The sequence below is a fragment of the Xylocopa sonorina genome, chromosome 9 (assembly GCF_050948175.1).
Source record: "Xylocopa sonorina isolate GNS202 chromosome 9, iyXylSono1_principal, whole genome shotgun sequence".
NCBI classification, from domain to species: domain Eukaryota; kingdom Metazoa; phylum Arthropoda; class Insecta; order Hymenoptera; family Apidae; genus Xylocopa; species Xylocopa sonorina.
Genome location: NC_135201.1, coordinates 9,511,487 through 9,518,728, shown reverse-complemented (window position 1 = coordinate 9,518,728; position 7,242 = coordinate 9,511,487).

The window sequence follows — 7,242 nt, the reverse complement described above, 5'->3', positions numbered from 1 at the left end:
GGAAGAAAGAGGTAAAGAGGGTTGCATGTTAGGGGAGGGAGTCGGGTCGAGTCGAGCCGCGGAGGAGAACTGTTGTCAGCCCCTTCCATCCTTTTGAAATTTCATTTCGAGTTAAAGTATTTTTAGCTTTTTCCTTTGAAAGTTTAAAATGAGAGTGGGTGGTAGTTCGCCGTTAGGGTGGTGGAAAGGTGGAGAGTTAGAGAAGGGCGATAAGGAGGGGAATCGCTACTATCAAAGCTACGCCCATGGTTCTGTAATTTATGAGCCACCTACTACGTTTTAATCTTTACTGTGTCAACGAAATATCAGTCGTTTTTTGTGTCTTTAATTATGATAAGTATAATGGAAACAGATGCAACGTTACATTTACACCTCGTCTTCGAATTAAGATTTCTCATCTATTTCTCCCTTCACTGTCCATTTTCACACACCAATGATCACCAACGGGTTTACATTTCGGACATTGAGTGAAGAAACACGTCCGGAGAAAGCAAGAAACAATAATATTTGCGATTGAGGTAAAAGCGTAAAGGACTCAGCGAGGCAATTTGCGAGTGAAACGAAATAAAAAAAAGAAATCGAAGAGATGGAAAAAGTTGGGCGAGGAAAGTAGGGGAATTGGAGAGACGGAAATGGCACTCATATTTCATTAGAGTTTGAATTTAATTGCGAGATAGTGGAATAGAAAGAAGTCGATGCTACGAGATTGATAGAGGAAAGGAAATAAGCTGTCCAGCTGGCTGATTAACTGGTTATTTGACTGATTGATTCACTATACACACTGTACATTCATCGACCGACTGACTGACAACTGAACGATGGATTAGCCGATAGACTGATACGTAAAAAGGCTGTTCGAGTGATTAGTTTGTGGACAAAGATAAGTTGTAAGTAAAATGAAAATATGTGTTACAATATTTAAACAGTATCCACGAAAGATGGTGCAAGAAATATGTAAACGAATAACTGATTTTCCCCTATGCTATTCTACTATGGTAATTCCTATTCTATTATGGTAATTGAAGTAGCATTATTTCCACAGACGAAATAAAAGTTTGAGAGCGGAACAAGAACGCAGGAGAAACTGGCTAAGCGTTGCATAACATCTCGCACACGACGTTACAAGAATGATGAAACAGGAGTTATTAAAACAGTTTAATTGGAATGACTATTGATACTTACCCGCGTTCATGTGTACATGTGTCTGGTAACAAATTAGTTGGTCGTGTAGTGAAAGTACGCGATTGGTACGTGATAATGTTAAGAATAGAAAATTGTACCTGTTCACAGAGGAAGAGGAAGAGGAGATGGTTTGCAGGACGGGGAGTACGGGTGCGGGAGAAATTTGTGGCGCGTTTAAGGATCGAAAATGATAAGAAGGAAGAGCAATACGGGACGAGATACGGGGAGAGTAGGGACGCGAGAGATCCGAGATGGGGGCTTGTTTGTTGCGTAATCGTACATGAAGCTGGTAGAAATGAGAAGAACGGTGGTAACGGTAGCGGTAGTAGTGGCGGCGATGGCGACGGTAGCGGTAACAGTGGCGGTCGCGGTGGCTGTGGCGATGGCCTAGACCGACGCCAAGCGACGCGACGCGGGGCGACGCGACGCGACGCGACGGCGTGGTCGATGGCAGTGGTCGCGTGCTGGTCGCGTGCCGGAGGCGGAGCCAAGCTTCGACTCTCTCGCGTGCCACCTCCACCCTAAAGTTCGCGGTCCCTGTTGCACCCTCCGACACCCACCCCGAACAGCGCGGTGAGCTCTTCTACTCAACGCGACGCCCCTCGGTACTCTTTGGTTCCTCGCGTCTCCCCTTCTCTCCTCTGGTTCCCGAATCTACAGTCGCTTCCTCGTCGGTTATTGATTCCCTTGGGTAGCTAGTCCCGAAAAGGGTGCTAAAATAGGATGAGGACGATCGAAGGAACGAAAGGGAGGAGATGCAGAGGAAAGAGACTCGACGATAGACACAACGCGTAGCAACGTTCAGCCAGTTTAAACTGAAAACGAATGATCTTTTCCTTTCTTTCTCTGTTCCGATGATAGAGTCACGAAATTTCGAAGCTGATTACCTGGTTATTGACAGATGGAACACGAGAGGAAAGCGGAGCGTTCTCGTATATGGTAATCGTGTAACCGGATTTATTCCATGTTTCTTTACGGGTAATCGATCAGCCTCCGTCGAGCGATCAACGTGGAAGTCGATGGTCATCCGCCGCTTACTCCATGCACCGCTCTAAGCGAAGAAGACGACGACGGGGGCGGGAAGAACGGAAGAACTGCTGAATTGAATAAGAGATTAATAGTCGCGCGTTATTGTTACGTCAACGCTATTAAATGGAATGACTCTTTTATTTCGCTGTACCCGGGGAGAACGCATCGAGATAAGACAGGCCGAGGCGGGCTGATAAGATTATCGTGGGAGCACGGGGGACACAATTAAACGAAGCTCCTAGAAACACGTCGATTTATTAAATTTCCTTGATTTATCTGCGACATTATCCATCCTTGGAAGTTCTTGTTTGCACAAACTTGTCGTATTGAGAGCAGCGCTCTTGAATCTCGAAACTTTGCGAACTCTCCGTCTCTTCCTCTGCCACCGCTGCGACTACCTCCTGTTCCCCTCGCTCTGTACACCTCTCTCTCTCCTCCCCTCCGCCCACCCGCAGTCGCCCCCACCTCTGGCTGTAACTTCGCTTTCTTCTTCGTGTAAACTTCCACATTGGTACATAGACGGTATACGTGCATACATACGCAGATAGATGGGCAGAATTTACGCGTCGCTCGTGTGTGTATACGTATTTCTATCCATCCAGAGGAGATCCAGCCCGTCCCCATCTTCTTCGTTCGTCGTTACGTTCTTTTTCCTCCTCGGTCCTCTCGTCGTTTTTGTTCCATATAGCACCCGGGCTCGTCTCGTTTCGTCGCTGTCCGGAGTTGTAGTTCCGTGCGATTCAACGGCATAACCTATTTTACTTTCGAAAACTCAACGGATCAATACCAACGGGAATGCGACGAAGACGAGCGAGCGGACGGAGAGAATTGCGCAAGAGGAGGAACAACGAATGGGAACGACATCGTCGTTCTTGTCGGCGGGCTGTTTCTTCGCCGCGCTATAGACGGATCCCTTTTATTGTCTTGGCGACGTTTAGAAGTCGCTCGATCGAGAGAGAGAGAGAGAGAGAGAGAGAGAGAGAGAGGGATGGATCGATCGATCGATCGATCGATCAGCTCGATCGATTATCACGCGTGGTTAAGGGTACGCGGTCGAAACGCGGTGCGTGATCGAATCGATCGAGCGGAATCGATAAGGATCGAATGGCTCGTAGTCGCGATGGACGAACCTGGCGTCGAAATAACCGAGAGTCGCGCTCGAAGCATACGCGATATACAAATACTGGCAACCGAATCTTCGAAAAGAGTTTCGGGTTGCGGCACGAGACCGTCAGCTGGTGAGCAGGGCCCCGTTCCTTTCTTTTTTTCCTCCCGTTGTTCTCGCAGGACCTCTATTCTCGTGCTTTCAACGTCTTTCTTTTTTTTTTTTCAGCGACCCCCTACCTCTCGTTGCCCTTATTTTCCCTCGCCCCGTTTTACAATTTGTTCCTCGAACGACCTTTAATCTTCGTGAGACACTCTTGATTCTATTTTACTTCCGTCTGTTCAGCGTATAACCTCGTTACGATTGCTAATGTTATTTCGATCCTAATATGATTCTATTCTTTCAGAAAATTATGCGCAGTCGAGGAGCAGCGAGCGTCGTGCAGGTGATAACGGGACATTACGCGTAATGATGACGATGATTGTACATTTAAGTCGAGGTCAGATGCGTTATCGGGGATAAAGGAACGCGGCTGTCGAAAATGATCGAAACATCGCCTCAGGGTTAAGACGAGATCGCACGGGACCACTGTGGCCGAACAACGCGGTTTATTCAATAAGATTGAAAGTAAATCGAACGGCGGTAACTTGCCGTTCAATCACGGCGTTTAATCAAATTGTAATTTACACTGTTTACTTTGCATTCAATTTTATCGTATCAACCGCGTTATTCGACGGTGCCCAACCCCCGCATGTTCGCCTTTGGGCAACGATCCTGCGAGCCAGGTAAAAAGAGGAAAGGTTACTCGTACTGCTTTGTTAGATTATACGATAGAAAGACACGCGTGGCGCGCGAATGAGAAACAGGAAACGTAATCTGTCGCGTCTGTCGGATTTCGTAGTCGAAACGCGACGAATCCGACTGGATAGATTCTCAAGTGGCTCTGGGAGCGCGCGTACACGTCTGGATATCGCGATGTCGCGCGTTAATCGTGGTAATCTTTTTGCCAGCAGATCGCTCGACCGAGAGGAAGCTTTGTGGAGCATCGATGGCTGCTCGGTAACGATGCAAAATTTCTTTTACGAGATTAGACGATGCTCGATTTAACCGTACAGTTCGTTTCATCGAACGCTTCGATGAAGCGCGTCACCGTGCTGCGTCCTGGCACAAGGGTACACGTTAGTTTGCTCTATCGCGCGATCAACGGAGAACGCGCCCAGGCCTTCTTCCCCGTCCCGTCGCTACCCTGGAAACTTTGTTTATCCCGCGGCACCCGGGATTACCGTTGAATTTATGATTTTTACCTTCAACGTTTCGCAAGTTGTACAAACATAATGAGCGATGCCACTTCGCTTATTGTTACGCCGACTTAACGCGTATCGCGTTGATCATTATCGCCGCCTTTAGCTAGACAGACACTGTATGCACAAGGTTTGTCGCTTGTGTGCCGCTTGGCGCCTCGATTATCCCTGCGGGACCGAGAGAGAACAATTTTGCGCACGCGATAAAAGCTAGACACCCGATCCGCACTGACCCGCTCACTTTTCCTTTCGTTCCTCGAGTCTGTCGCCCTGAAACGTTGATCGCTCACTTTGGAATGTTTTTTTTTTTTTCTAGGACAACCTGCACGCGACAACAAGGGGATACACGCGGGGAGAAAATAACGAAGAAGCAACGAGAGGCTCGCAGGACCTATTTATACGGTAATTCTCCGAGTCTGCCGCCAAAGCAAGAAGTCGTGACGACGAGTTTGCCATACGATGACCAAGTGGTTAATGCCAAGCGTGCTGAAAAATCCATTTCATCTCAACATTACCGACGAAATTGAATATTTTGTAGCTGCGTGTCGAGCTGGGTGAAAAGTGGCTGTTCGGAACGGCGCGATTGGAAGGGGTAAGAACGGGGTGGCCGGTTTGGTTGGAGCGAGGAGGAGCGAGGCCCACGGGCCGCGAAGGCTGCGAGTAAACGTAGGACGTGCGTTATGAAGAAAAAGGAAGAGATGAAAAGCGCCGGAGAAGGAGAGGTGCGATAGGTGTTCGTTCGCGGGAGGAGGAGGAGGAGGAGGAGGAGGAGAGGGCAAAGGGGTCTGGGTTCAAGGGACAGGAGTGGGACATAAGTATCATAGAATACGAGGCACGACAAACGAAGACTGATCTACCGTTGCGAGGAGAGGCGAGGGGTTGGTTGGATGATCGTATACTCACCGCTCTCTTCTCTAAATCACGTTTATCAGAGACGGATGGCGAGCAATGCGATGCAGTATCGAAGGAGGTGCGGCTTTCCGAACGGGGAAGGAAAAGGTACAAGGTGGTAAAGGGTGAGAGAGGGAGGAGGAGAAGAGGGCAATGGATGGAGAGAGACAAGGGTATAAAGGGCTGTAAAAAGGAAGAAAGAGGCGCGACGAGGGTGGGAGTGAGAGACAGAGAGAGAAAGAGAGAGAGAGTGGAGAAGGGTGGTAGCGAGCGAGCGAGTTGATAAGTTGTCGAGTAGCGGAGGCGCGAGTCGCGAGGTGCGATACGCGAGGCAAGAGGCAAGAGGCAACGAGAGGAGGACGAGTATGAGAACGGTGAAGAAGGGAAAGAAGGGTGAGGAAACGGAGAGGAACACGCGGATATTGATTCCCGTGGGATATGCGCGCGCCCGACGAGACTCGGAAATCTAAACGTATGTACGATGCTTTGGCGGACATACAGAGGAAGTGTACGCGTCGCGCGGCACGCGCATCTGTATCTGGACTCATCGGGAGGCAAAGGAAAATAGGGAGGGTAAGGGGAGCTAAAACAAATCGCTTTTCAAGAAAATGAGAGAAGGAAATGTACACACACGCCCGTATGTATTATGTAGGAATGAATCGAGTACGCCGAGGTGGGACAACTTGCGGTGAAACTTACGGACGGGCACCTTCGTTCTGCTGCCTCGGGACTGACCGTGGAGAGTCGAGGGATCTTACGATTCCATCCACTTCATCTAACGACCCGAGTGTATCCCAGTTTTTATCACGCGGTGCTTTACACGGGAGGAGATCGCTCGGAGGCGAACACTACGAATGGAATACGTAAAGAAGAAAAAGCGAGAGGGAGTCGATAGAAAATGTTGGACGGAACGGATGAGGCGAAGGGACATGAATGGGATGCTCAACCCTAGAGTCGTTCCGATTATAGTGCATCCGTGGCACGATGTCAAGCTCGTTACTCGAGCAACGTCAGAGTTCGAGGATTGTAGATAAGGATGGTAATCGGAGCGTAACGGTCGACACGCGTGCGAGGCTTATTTAGGAGAAAGAACTGTGATATCACGTATCGAACCTTGAATTGGGTATTAAGAACGGCGAAAGGGGAAAGGAAAGTAACGCTTGTCGTTTCATACATGTCATTTCGATTAAAGTCGCTTATCCAGGTCGTAAAGTACGAATCGTACGCCACGTAAATTTTACTTGTTTTTCTTTATTTTTTTTTTAGGATCGCCGTCGAGCTGTCCGAGATTAGTACCGCGTCGTTGTTGCGAATATGTAACAACGTCCACGCAACACCGGAAGAGCCATGACAATGGCTAGATTCGCACCGATACTCACGTTACTACTACAAACTACCAACTCGGTCACCACCGTTCCGAAATCACTACCACTATATCTACTACTGCTTACCATTACCTACCACTACCTTACTCCACTACCTACCACCACCGACCGCTACTTACCACTACCGTTACCACAGCTGACGCCACCTCCGAGACCTACAGGCGACTTTCATGAATGAAACCCACGTGCGATCCACGTGACCGTTTACGTTCAACCCGTAATTTCTAGTTTTCGACCCTGACCGATCTTTCAGTGCACTCGTCGGGGCATCACACTAACCGACCATAACGATAACCAAATCCGCACATCGGATGCCGCCTCTACGTAACTGCTTCTCCGCTTCTATTGT